We start from the raw sequence: 13186 nt of genomic DNA on the forward strand, positions 1-13186 counted from the left end.
ACCTGGGTCCTTCCCTTTTCACCACGCACTCGAGCGATCTGTCAGATCATTCGCTGTCACTGGCACATACTTTCTCGTTTATCTATTTTTAAGTTTCCCCTCGCTTTATGTTTAATTCCGGAAGGAATCTAAGAGATGCCCTTGTCTCCTCTGATCTTCTCTATCTCATCCCAGGCTTTACTTCCTTTTTCTGGACATAAACGTGTGGTTCTTGTCAGGAATGCTCTTCTTTTTTTTCAAGCGCCTCATTTACCAATCCTTCCAATGGACATTTATACTCACTGAATCATTACTCAAATTGTAAATCCTCTGGCGTCGTTTATGGCATTTTTTGCCCCTGTCCCTTATTACACTTCGGCAAAACAAAACATAAAATTAAAACTCATATGTTTGAGCATTGTAATAATATTCATCATTCTCACTCCTCTGCTCCTCTGGTCTCTCATTGGTTAAATTTCAATCAATCTCTATGTAATCTACAGTTTTTGTCTTGGAAATCTGCACATTTACATTTTACACTTATTAAAATGTATGAATCGCCTAACCATCAGGCCTAAGCGATGAACAAGTGAACATACATAATCATAGCATGAAATTACATTTCACAATTAAAATAATAAACAGAGCACAACAGACATCTTCAAAAAACCAATCCAGTATATAAGAATTAAAATTATTTTAAATATAAAACAAATATTAAATAATATTGAAAATGTAAAACATAAATAATAAAATGTGTCAATAAAATCAATTATAACTTAAAATGAAATAACAATTTTAAAAAAATCTGTGCTTCTAGAAATAGGCTAATTTAAAAAGAAAAGTCTTAATTTGCTTCCTGAAACTCTTTACTGAATCACACTCTCTGATATCAATTGGAAAGGAGTTCCAAAGGATAGGCCCAGCAACAGAAAAGGCACATTCACAGGTCATATGCAATCATGTGACTTTTGGGGAAGAAATCTCAAAGTAGTCCTCGTTGGGAAGAGTGCAATGTTCTTGTTGGTTGATAAAACTTCAGTATTGTATTAGCCCAGTGACATGATTGATCATTTAAAAGCTTAAAAATTAACATTCCTACATTGTATTTGATTCGTTCTTGTGTTGATAACCAGTGCAACTCAATTAAGGTCGGTGTAATATGATCATTTCTCTTCAAACCTGAAAGTAATCATGCGGCAGAGTTTAGCAGCAGTTGTATTAGGCATAAACATGTAGCTGGAATCCCTAAAGACTGTTACAGTAATCAATTATAGGAAAAATGGAAGCTTGTAGAACCATTCGAAATTCAGGGGGATGGAGAAGCTTTTTAAGACCAGAGAGAACTCGAAGCCTATGGAATCCTTGTGTGATAACATGTTTGATTTGGGGCAAAAAGAAAGAGTACTATCAAGAAATACAACAAGGCTTTTTGTATGATTCTTTGTTGAAAAAGAAGTACTGTTCAGGGTGATAGTCCTATCATAAAGGAAGAGTATGGGCTATGTATGCCAAGAAATTCCGTTTTGGACAAATTTAGAACAAGTTTGTTTTGATGTAACCACTTTTGGATTGTTGAGATGCAGATATTCAGATGTTCAAGGGTCTCCGGCCATGTTGGACGAATACAAATAAACTGTGTATCATCAGCTTATAGTTTATAGCAATCTGTTAGAGTGGATAAGATTTTGCATATAGGAACAAGGTAAATATTGAAAAGTGTTGTGGAGAGAGCAGAGCCCTGAGGAACTCCTGTTTTAACAGAGGAAGATGGAGAAACAGAGCTCTTGAATTTAGCATGAGTCTGGGCAGAAAGATAAGAATTAAACCACTTTAAAATGGTACCAGATAAGCCACATTCTTGCAAGTGGAAAAGGAGGATGTTGTGATCAATAGTGTCGAAGGCTGCAGAGATATCAAGAGAAATAAGAAGAAATTGTTGTCCTGAATCAAGACTTCTGCTGAGAAAATCGGTAAGAGAAAGAAGTAGAATATCCATGATCAAAGAACAGTGGAAACAATATTGATGCAGGTCTAAGAGCTCAAATTTTTCCAAGTGATCAATCAGTTGAGATACCGCTGATATGAGTATCTTAGCAAGATACGGAAAGAAGAAACGGGCCTGTAATTGCTGGGATTTGTCAGATCAAGTGAACTCTTTTTCAGGAGTGGACATACATCAGCTTTTTTTGGAGAAAGAGGAATTCAGCCTTCATTAAGAGAAAGGTTAATCAATTTAGAAAAAATAGGCGCTAGCATATTTCTAGAAAATTTAAAAAGTGAAGAAGATCAGAGAGATTGCGGGCATAGAGTATCGTTAGATTTGACTATGAAATTTTCTACCTCTGTGAAGGAAACAAAATCAAAATTCTCCCAGAGCAAAGTACTATGGGGTAGACTTTTAAAGTTATGTGCGAGCATAGATTTGTTCGCGCAACTTGGAGCAAACAAATCTACGCCTGATTTTATAACATGTGCGTGCAGCCGCACGCATGTTATAAAATCCAGGGTCAGCACGCGCAGGGGGGGTGCACAATTGTGCAACCTGCGCACGCCAAGCCGAGCAGCCTGCCTTCGTTCCCTCCGAGTCCGCTCTGAAATCAAGTGGTACTCTTGGACCTATATTTTGGCTGTGTCCAAGAGTACAGGATTACCAGATTAAGACTCAGAGATACCTGTTATATTTGGTTGGCACAGAGTTAAAATTCCCAGTTTGGGCTGTACTTTCTGATGCACCAGTCTTATGGGGGATCAGAAAAAGGGAGTTGAAATTCTTGGAAGGCAAGCCTAGTGGGAAAACAGGTATACTTTTAGCCTGAAGGAGCTCCAATCCTTCTTTTTGGCAGTGGAGGGTTGAACTACATAATCTTATGGAGAGTCTGGCAGCTATAGAGTCTCCTAAAAATAAAAAGGTCTTCTTTGCAATATGGGAAAATTATATTCAGATGCTGTCTCCCATGTCAAGGAGCAATGTGCTTAATTATTGCTGAACCACCTTATGTGAACTGTCCAATAATTCCTTACAGTGTGAAGGAGTGGGTTGTCAGTTGTACTTTTGATTACTGTTTTTGTAAAGTTTGGAAAGGCTGGAGTAAGGTGGGTGGGTGGAATCTGGGGGTGTAAGGGGTAGACATGATCTTTTGTTCTTTCTCTCCTAGGATTATTCTACATTAGAAGATAGAGGTAACTCCAATTTTAAAAGTGTTGATATTTTCATTGTTACTAGTTATTGGTATACTTAATGTATTTAAGAAGATGGCAATCAGGACCCTGTTATATTTTATTTTAGCCTCTTAGCCTCAGGTACAAAAATTTTAGATTGTAAGCCCTTTTAGGGGATAGTGAATTACCTATTGTACCTTACTGTAAACCGATGTGATATCTCTTTTTGAAATGAACATCGGTATATAAAAATCATAAATAAAATAAAATAACCACATTGAATAAAATAAAATAACCACATTGAAGACAACAACCTTCTATTTCCATCACAATACGGATTCCGTAAAACCTTAAGCACGGAAGCCCTCCTCATCTCTATGACTGACCACATCATCCTAGGATTAGACAAAGGACAAGCCTTCCTTCTGATACTACTCGACCTCTCGTCGAGTAGTATCAGAAGGTCAATCACTCCCTTCTCGTCAACCAATTATCAGCCATAGGTATCTCAGGCACTGCCCTATCATGGTTCAGAACCTTCCTCAGCAACAGAGGTTATAAGGTTAAGATTCATAATAAAGAATCCTCTATACACCCCGCATCAGTAGGAGTCCCTCAGGGCTCATCCCTGTCTCCTACCTTGTTTAACATTTATCTATTACCCTTATGTAAACTTCTCACTGACCTCAATCTCAAACATTTTCTCTACGCTGACGATATTCAGGTCCTGATCCCCATCGAAGAGTCGCTCGCAAAAACACTGTTGCACTGAGAATCCTGCCTCCAAAATATCAAACAACTTCTTACAAGTCTCAACCTGATACTAAATTCATCAAAAACAGAACTTCTACTCATCACACCAGAAAACAGCTCCATCTCATACACCCATCCTACCGTACCAAACACCACACAAGTGAGAGATCTAGGAGTTCAAATTGACAATCACCTAAACCTGAAAGCTAACATCAACAAAACCACCAGAGACTGCTTTTATAAGCTCCAAGTGCTGAAAAGAATACGACCCCTCTTCCACATACATGACTTCAGAACAATCCTACAATCAATCATTTTCGCAAAGCTGGACTATTGTAACACCATCATGCTTGGTCTCCCTTCATCACACACCAAACCATTACAAATGGTCCAAAACGCCTCCGCCCGTATACTCACCAACACCAGGAGAAGAGAACACATAACACCTATCTTGATGGACCTCCATTGGCTGCCCATCCACTTCAGAATAATCTACAAGGCCATTCTCACCATTTTCAAAAACATCCATCAATTAGCCCCAATCGATCTACATATCCCCCTCCGATTACACCATTCCACAAGACCGACAAGAGATGCTTACAAAGGATCACTTCAAGTACCTCCAGCCAAGACTACCAGACACATCACGCTCAGAGATCGGGCATTCTCCACAGCCGGTCCAACATTATGGAACTCCATTCCCCCGGATCTTAGAATGGAACCCAACATCTCAACATTCAAGAAAAGACTCAAGACGTGGCTGTTCACGCAGGCCTTTCCTAACTCCAATTCCATCTAACTTCCTTCTTTCAACACGCTCCGCTAGCATTAGCGTTAATAGCCACCTCTTACAATGTTATTTATGCTTATATATAACTATCTGATCTTCATTTCCCTTCTCATTCCAAGTTATTGTTTTCCTTGTTATATGTAACTGCTTTTCTGCACTATTGTTTAAATGGTAAAGTTTATTATAATTACACCCCTGTTTCTTGTGAACCAGCATGATGGGACCACCGTCTTGAATGTTGGTGTATAAAAAAGTTAAATAAATAAATAAATAAATAAATAAATAAATAATAAAAAGTTTAAACATTAAAAAGTACTTGCGGACTTTGTCTCAATAGATAGGGGCAACTATTTTAATTGTTTTTGAGTGTATGTCAGAATCCCGCTGCTTTCCCAGAATCCCAGGCTTTAGATGCTCACTCGGCAGCAGGGAACTGCCAGTGGGCTCCCTGACACGTATGCGAATAAGGCCTGGTAGAGGAATGCACAGGCATACATGTGCAACGGCACCCATGATTCTGCACACATTGGAGGGAGAGCTGGGCAGTCGCCCCGATGATGATGCCACATGCTCCAGACTACTTAGTCTGCCTGAAGCTAGGCTCTTTGCCTTGGCAACAGGTTCCTTAACTTATATCTGGTCCCTTGCTTTGCTTGCTGTGTGCTTGGTTTTGGATTTTTATCTGCCTTGTCCTTAGACTGTTTGGGATTCTGCCAATCTTAGCCCTGGACTGGTTACTGGATTTTCCTTCTTTGTTGCCTGCCTTCACTCTGAATTGTGTTGATGTTGCTTGCTTTCCATCTGCCAAACCCTGGACCTTCTGTTGGACTCTGCCACATTGTTCTTCAGTTTGGCTTGGTTCCTGGCTCTGGTTCAGCTTGGTTCTGGTCTTCGGTTCTGCTCCAGTTTAGCTATGCATCGTGCAAGCTATCAGCCTTGTTACAGGTCATCAGTCTTGCCCTTGCTAGTTCTTTCTTCAACTTGTCTTTGTCAAGCCTTCAGCTATATGTCCTGCCTTCGTACAGACTCATGTGTCTTTGTCAGGACGTGCTCGCTTGCCTGCTATTGGCGCGGGCCTTGAGCGTTGCCTTGAGGTGTGCCATGGCACAGGGGCTCAAGCATTTGCTGTTCCTGTTCATCAGGCTGAAAGGGCTTCAGAGTGGCTGGAGGACTACCCCCAGGAACCAGCAGAGGGCTGCCCGGACCTGACAGTGTATGAATGTTCTGTGTTTATATTGTTTTATTTTGCAACAATATTATGTGACTGACCTTGCAACTAGTTTTGAATATCTTCACAGAAAGACGAATAATAAATGAAATGAAAGTCTGAAAATTTCGACCTAAAATCCACTATTGACAAACAAATCAACTACAACATAAGAATGCATAGTAAAATAACTTACCATGGATTATTTCAGTTCTTGGCTATCCAATGAGTTACAAATCAAATATCAAATCAACTCTATTTTTGCTTTGAATATATTGGTCTGAATGACAAATAATATTCTGGATAGCATCACAGGACTGTGTCAAAAACTTGATGCAGATCCAAAATGAGATAAGGCAGCCAATTGTATGGCAAGTTGAACAGCACAATCTGCTCTAATTTCAATGAGATATCACAATATGTAGTCAAATGAAAAGATTAATATTTTTATCTGAAAATCCAAACTTTTCAAATTACAAAAAAATGTTTTATATGTATACCTAGAGCAGTGTTCCTGAACTGTGGGTCACGACCCCAAATGGGTTGCAAAATCCAAGCACATACACACAGCAAATAAGCAGTGAAAGTAGTACCGTAGCATGTGGCCTGCTAATGCACACTGCAAGCTTGTGCTTTTGGCTCAGCGACATGTGCATGGAGTGCTAGCTGAAGAGTATGCATTGCTGTCTCTATAGGCTAGTGCCTGCTACTAGCAGAGAGCGAAGAGCAGGGACCAAGTCTGTGAAACTGCTGCCTCTGCTTCCCTCCCTGGCATTTATTGCCACCTGAAGCCTGGGCTTGTTCTCAGCGCCACCAGCCCAGCCTTGATTCCACTCCCCTCACAGTCGTCACCAATCATCACAGCCAGTAGACCGCCCATTTCTTTTTCTGTGCTGATCCACCAGTTGGACACTGATTTGCCTCCTTTCTACACTGATCACCAGTGCCAAGCTGACCTTGCTTTCTTTCTCGATCCTCCAATGATCAGCATACCTGGGACCTCTCCAGATTTGGCCCGGAGTCTCTGGAATTCTAAAAGAATTACCGGGTCTCATGGCCAATACCAGAAATCTCTGGGTGCTGCAGCAAAACCAATCTGCTTGAACCCGGAAAGAAGAAAGGAACATCATTGGTCTTGCACAGCAGAAAAAGGAGAAACTCGACTGTGATTTCTACCATCTCAGGACCTTTTTAACTCTTAACTTCGCTTTCTCATGACACCACCTGCTCCTTCACAGCCTGTTTCCTGTATCCAGCCACTTGCCCGCCCCATCCTGTTTGCCTTGGCCAATTGACATTGTGGTTTCCTGCCGTGCATCAAACAAGGAGTAAGAAACAGGCAGCGTCCACTTCCGCAGCACAGGAGGAGAAGGAAGAGGCAGCTGCTGCTCCAGGAGCCCAAGTTAGAGTCTGCTGTTACTAATGTGTTTTGAAAGAGGGGAGAGAGAATGAATGAGCATGTCTGTGAGAGTGAATGTGCATTTGTGTAGGAAGAAGAGATCTGAGAGTGTGTGTAGGTGAGTAGGAAAGAGCTGAGTGCAAGTGAGCATGGGTGTGAAAGTGAGTGGGCATGTGTGTATGGAAGAGGGAGAGACGTGAGTGAATGTGTGTGTATGTTGGTGGGAGAATGGCAGAAGTAAAGGTGTAAATGGACATGTGAGAATGTGAGAGAATGAGCAGTGAAAGTAAGTGTGAACATGTAAGAGTGTTTATGAGAGCACATTTGTGAGCATCCGGTCCCACTGTGCAGTTGCCTTCCCCCCGTTCCTCCTCCCCCCCAGCTAATCCATGGTAATCTCAGGGTGACTGGAAGTCAAAAGTTCCCAGGTATGATGATCAGCTGTCACTACCACTAGCTGAGAAGGAGTAGGAGATGACCCAAGGCACCCCCTTTCCCCTCCTCCTGTTCACTCTAATTCTTCAGCAGAGAAGGAAAGTTTTCAAAAGGGGACTAGTGTGGAGGGGAAGTTGAAAAGGAACAGAGATGGGGATGACCCGGAGGGGGAGGGGGTAACAGAAAGTGAAGAGATGAGTCTGGGAAGCGAGAGAGGGTATCAGCTTTGGGAGATAGAGGAAAAGACAGGAGATGAATCTTGCACAGGAGGACCTGGAGGAGAGGGATGAGCAGGGCCAGTGCAAGAATATTTGAAACCTTAGGCCTAGATGAACCTTTAGTCATTCACCACCACCCCCCAACTTAACTATTGTCAGCAGCTCCAGCACAGTGCCCCATCCTATTGACAGCAGTGAGTCCAGGCTAGTTCTCCCTTCTTTGGTTGTATTGACTCTGGTACAGCAACACTCTGGATCTCATGCTGCAGGAGTTTGCCACCCTCAAAATCTTGGTGCTCTAGGCAACCAACTAGTTTGCTTAATGGAAGTACCAGCCCTGGGGATGAGAGAGAGAGGATGAGCCTTGGAAAGGGTAAGAATGAGGATGTGAACCTTGGGGGGAGGGGGGGGGGAGTCTGGAGGTGGGGTGCACCTGGGGTGTGTGAGACAGAAAAAAAGAGCGAGAGGAAGAAGGAGAATGAATGAGTTGTGAAGTCTGAGGAAGGGTGAGAGAAAAGAAGTGAGTCTGGGGTATATGCGAGAGAAAGGGTAAGCCAGGGATGAGTTTCTGAATCTGGGCAAGGTTATCCTGGGGATATGAAAGGGGTTGAGTCTCAGAAAGAGGTGAGAGAGAGGGAATGGGTTTTTCAATGGTTGAATGAGAGGGGATGAATCTGGGGAGGTGAGCCTGGGGTTGGAGTGGTGAAAGAGAGAGAATGAGCTTGGGGGAGGGTAGGAATGAGGTAATGAGCCTTGTGGAGAGAACCCCCAAGGGTGATTGGCAGTGGAGATTGGATGAGGAGTTGAGCCTGATGTGTGTGAGAGGAGATAAGCCCGGGATGGAAGGGTGAGGGCAGGGGTGACCCTGGGGGTGTATGAGAGAGAGGAGGTGAGCCTAGAGTGGCACAGACTATATTTGCCAGTTTTATCTTGGTTTTATTATTTTTTTATAGGTCTTAATTTATTATTTTAATGTTTGTTTTTAGTTTGTTCATTTTGTACTAGTACCAATTTTAATGCTATTCGATATAGTTTCATAATTTTAATTTTGTTGCTGTAGCAATGTTTTATTAGTTGTACCTCACTTTAGCAGTTTTCTTTTATGGAAAAGCGATTGATAAATGGGAGGGAGCCGAGCTTAACCTCTCCACTCCCCACTGCACCCGTCCCTGGCTGTCTGGAGTGGCTTCCTGTGCTGTGAAAGGCCAGTTTCATGGTATGAGGCACAAGATCAATGAGAGTCATGTGGCAGATATCATGAGACTGGACCCACACAGCATAGGAAATTAAGCGCTGCTTCTTCTGCACCGTGGGGAGGAACTAGGGAAGAGATGTGTGATTGCTTTTGGAAGGAATGCGTGGAGATCTTTCAGGGAAAGGTGGAGAATACAGAAGACCCATTTAGGGGGGTGGGATGGGGACATGGGGAGACTTTTCCAAGGTTGGGAGGGAAATGTGGGAAGAGCTTTCTGGGGGTCAAGGAGAGGGAATGTGGGGAGAACATTCTAGGGATTGAAGACTGAACCTGGGATGGGGGGGGGGGGGGAGGGAGCAGAAAGAGAGAGAGAGAGAGAGAAGACAAGAAGGGGGGAAGGATTCAGGATGGAGGTAACCAGATAGAGAGAAAGGACATGCGAATTAAGGCGAAGGGATGAAGGACTCAGGATGGAGGGAAGCAGATAGAGAGAGAGAGAGAGAGGAAGGACCTGATGGAGAGAAGACTGGGGATGGGGAGCAGAGGCCAAGGAGAACTAGGGACTGAAGGAAAAAGTACCCTGGCTAGGAGGGAGAATGAAGGAGAGAGGAATGAGGATGGAGGGAGAAGGAAAGCAGACTGGTACTGGATGGACGGAAAGGGAGAATGAGAGAGAGAGACAGGGAAAAGGACCCATGATGGGGGAGAGGGGAGGATAGGACTAAGGATTTGAAGGGTGGGGGAGGGGGATATCCAGGAAGATAATGTTGGGAAAGGAATGGAGGAGAGAGTATATAAAAAAAAGAGAAGAGAAAGGAGAAAGAATGGGGAAAGTCAAGCATGTGGAAGAATCTGAAGAGGAGGCAAGGATGAAGAGAAGCAGGAGAAGAGAGAAGAAAGAAAGTATTAAAATATCCACTTTGAAGTAAAAAGACAACAGGAAGGAACTTAAAACAGAAAAGAAAAAAACACCAGAGAGAACAAAAAAAAGGAACAGAAACAGAAACAATAACACAGCACTTTTAAAAAAGAGACATGTTGAGCAGAAAATTTAAGCCAGAGACAGCAAAGACTGGAAACTATTTTATCTGAGAGAATATTAATAACATCAGTTTAAGATATCCTGGGACTCATTTCAAAGTCTCTGACCTGGATATATTTCTCAAACAGAATTTAAATGTTGATTAACAGCTGGATTTTTTTTTGCCCAATTAGATTTTTTTCTGGTTTATGATTAATTCTTTTGCCTACATGACATACCCATTAGCTGAGGCTTTTGTACTGAGTTTAAAATATTTTGTGGTGAAAAATGTTTTAAAGTATGCTTTTAGGTATATTTTGAGAGTAAACTGCTGTAAGTTTTCATAGAGAGAGTCTAGCAACCCCCGCCCCCCCCCCCCCCCCATCCTCAAGTGAACTGTTTGTTCACTACTGGCACTACCATGAACAAGTGTCCCAGATTCGCCCACCAAATCTGGCAATCTTAGTCTAACCCCAAAGCAACTATAAAGTGTGTTCAGATACTCATCTGTGTGTGTGTGTGTGTTGGGGAAGGGGGAGGAGAAGCAGGGTAATTGCTTTCACAGGGCAGTAAAACAGGTAGCACTGGCCCTTGGGGTGAGAGAGAGGATGATCGAAGACTGACTGAGGGGATTGTAAAAGAGAGGGGTTTGGTGTGGCGAGACAGGGGATCGTTGCTGGCTAATGTGTGCATGAAATAATAATAATAATTAAAAAAAAGTCAAACGAGTAAGCAAAGCATGCTTTCCAGCGTAGATTTGTAGAAGGTGTGGGTCTGGCTGTGGGATGTTTGTGATGGGGGTGTGGTTGGGAGGGATGGAGGGTGTGGGTGTATAACTGGTGGAGTATGTGTGGAATTGTGGGGGAGAGGGAGGAAGATGTCTGTGTGTGCGGGGTGCATGGGTGGGTGGATGTGAATAGTTGGTGGAAGTGTGTGTTTTAGGATGTCAGGTTACGTATGTGGTGGATATAAATAAGGCTGTGTGTAGTATGGGGTGAATGTGGGGTATCTGGGAATTGGATATGTGGGTGTGGGTTGTGTTTAGGTGGGGACGGGATTGTGTGGATGGGAAGAGTGGAATGAGTTTGTGGAGGGTTTGTGTGTATATGGGAGTTGTGGGGTATGGCTTTTGAATGTATGGCTCTCTAAGTAGATGTGTTTGAGGGTGAGGGTTGTGTGTAATTTGGATATGTGTGGACATATCTGGGGAGTTTGGGCATGTAAGTATATGTGGAGAGGGTGTAATTGGATGTGTAGGTGTTGGGTGTATATTAGGAGATGGATGCATGTGTTTAGATAGGTTAGTATATGCAAGGAGGTTTTGTGGGAAGAGTGGTAATGTGTGTCAGGTTGTGCGTGGGGTATCTGGGAGTATGGATGAATGTATATAGGTGAGGGAATGGTGCTTATTATGATACTTGAGTAATAAATCTGATTGCCATCTGGGATCAACGTGAATTTTCAACTGCTAAAATGGGGGTCACATAAGAGAAAAGTTTGGATAGCATTGCACATATGTGTGTGTGTTCATGGGAAAAAAACTTTCATTTTATGTTATTTTGTTTGCTGTTTTGTGACAATTAATTTGGATTGTTTCCCAAGTAATGTTGTTTATTTTGTTTCCATTAAATTCTATGGACGAAGCAATGCATCCTCTTTTGGACTCTTAACATTGGGGTTTTCCATTCAGGTTTTATCAAACTTGCAGGCAGATATCTGCAGCAGAGGAAGCAGTACCTCAAGACGCCAAGAGAGTGTCAAATCTGCACTAAGAATGGTATGAACACCCCACAGCAGCCAGAGAGGAGCAAAGTGGAGGAGTAGCCTAGTGGTCAGAGCAATGGGTTGTGAGGCAGAGTTCTGTTACGCTTGCCAGTCGTTGGAACCCATAACCGGCCTCACTCGCTCAACACCATACTAGGGCAGTCGTGCCAGCCCGGGCCTCCTGATTGCAGCAGGGAGCCACTGCTGCTACCGCCGCTGACCCCACAGCCCTGAGCCAACAGCCGCCACTGCAGGATCCCTCCACTTTGTGGCTGGAACACCGCCAACACTGCCCCATCTCCTTGCGCCTGAGCCGCCGGCCTCCTCCAGCCGGTGTCCCACTAGGCGTGCGCATGCACTTCTCCTCGTTATTGAAAGGACCTGCAGCAGGAAAGTGCCTGTGGTCTTCTCGATGACTTTATCAGCAGGGGACTATATAAAACTGGAGCCTGCTTCCAGCCTTTGCCTTGGCAATAGGTCTCCTCGCTTCTGCGAAGTGGATCGCTGTCCTGAGTTCCTTCCTTCGTTCCTTGGACTGATCTTGGCCTCGATCCTTGCCTGGAATCTTGATCACGAGCTACGCCGCCTGCCTCGACCTGTGCCTGGATCCTGACTTCGTGCTTCGCTGCCTGTGCTTGACCTATGTCTTCTCTTCCTTCTGGTCATCCATCTCTGCAGAGGCCCCCATGTAAGTCCAGCCGGCTCCAGCGCGCGAGGGCTCAACCTAAGGGGAACGAGAGGCTGATAGTGGTGAAGCTCCAGCAGAGAGAAAAGTCTCTGCTTTCCATCAGCCTTACCTACCGACGGTGGGGATCTGTGGAGTCCCTCCCCACAGGTAGCGCCAACCCCCCTTCGCTCCAAGGGTCCACTAGCATAACAGGTTGAAATCCCAAGGCAACTATCGATGACCTTGGGCAAATGACTTCACCTTCCATTGCCTCAGGTACAAACAGATTGTGAGCTCTTTGGGGACAGGAAAAGAAATACTGTACCTGAATGTACTCTGCTTTGAAGTGCCTGAAAAACAGAAAGAAATAAAATAATAAAAGCATATTAAAAATAATAAACCATGTATTGTTTAGATGAAGACATTGTGAGAGAGGCAGGGCATCAGGAGCAGTGGTACTTACTATAACATTGTTTGTCTGGTTTTTTATAAGGGTATCAAAACCTTCAAAGAATCAGTTTTCTCTAAGAATAATGGAGCTTCTAAAATTCTTCTTAATGCAGTAAAAAAAAACCTATATTTCCTCAATAAATACA

The sequence above is a fragment of the Rhinatrema bivittatum genome, chromosome 1 (genome assembly GCF_901001135.1).
Source record: "Rhinatrema bivittatum chromosome 1, aRhiBiv1.1, whole genome shotgun sequence".
Taxonomy (NCBI): domain Eukaryota; kingdom Metazoa; phylum Chordata; class Amphibia; order Gymnophiona; family Rhinatrematidae; genus Rhinatrema; species Rhinatrema bivittatum.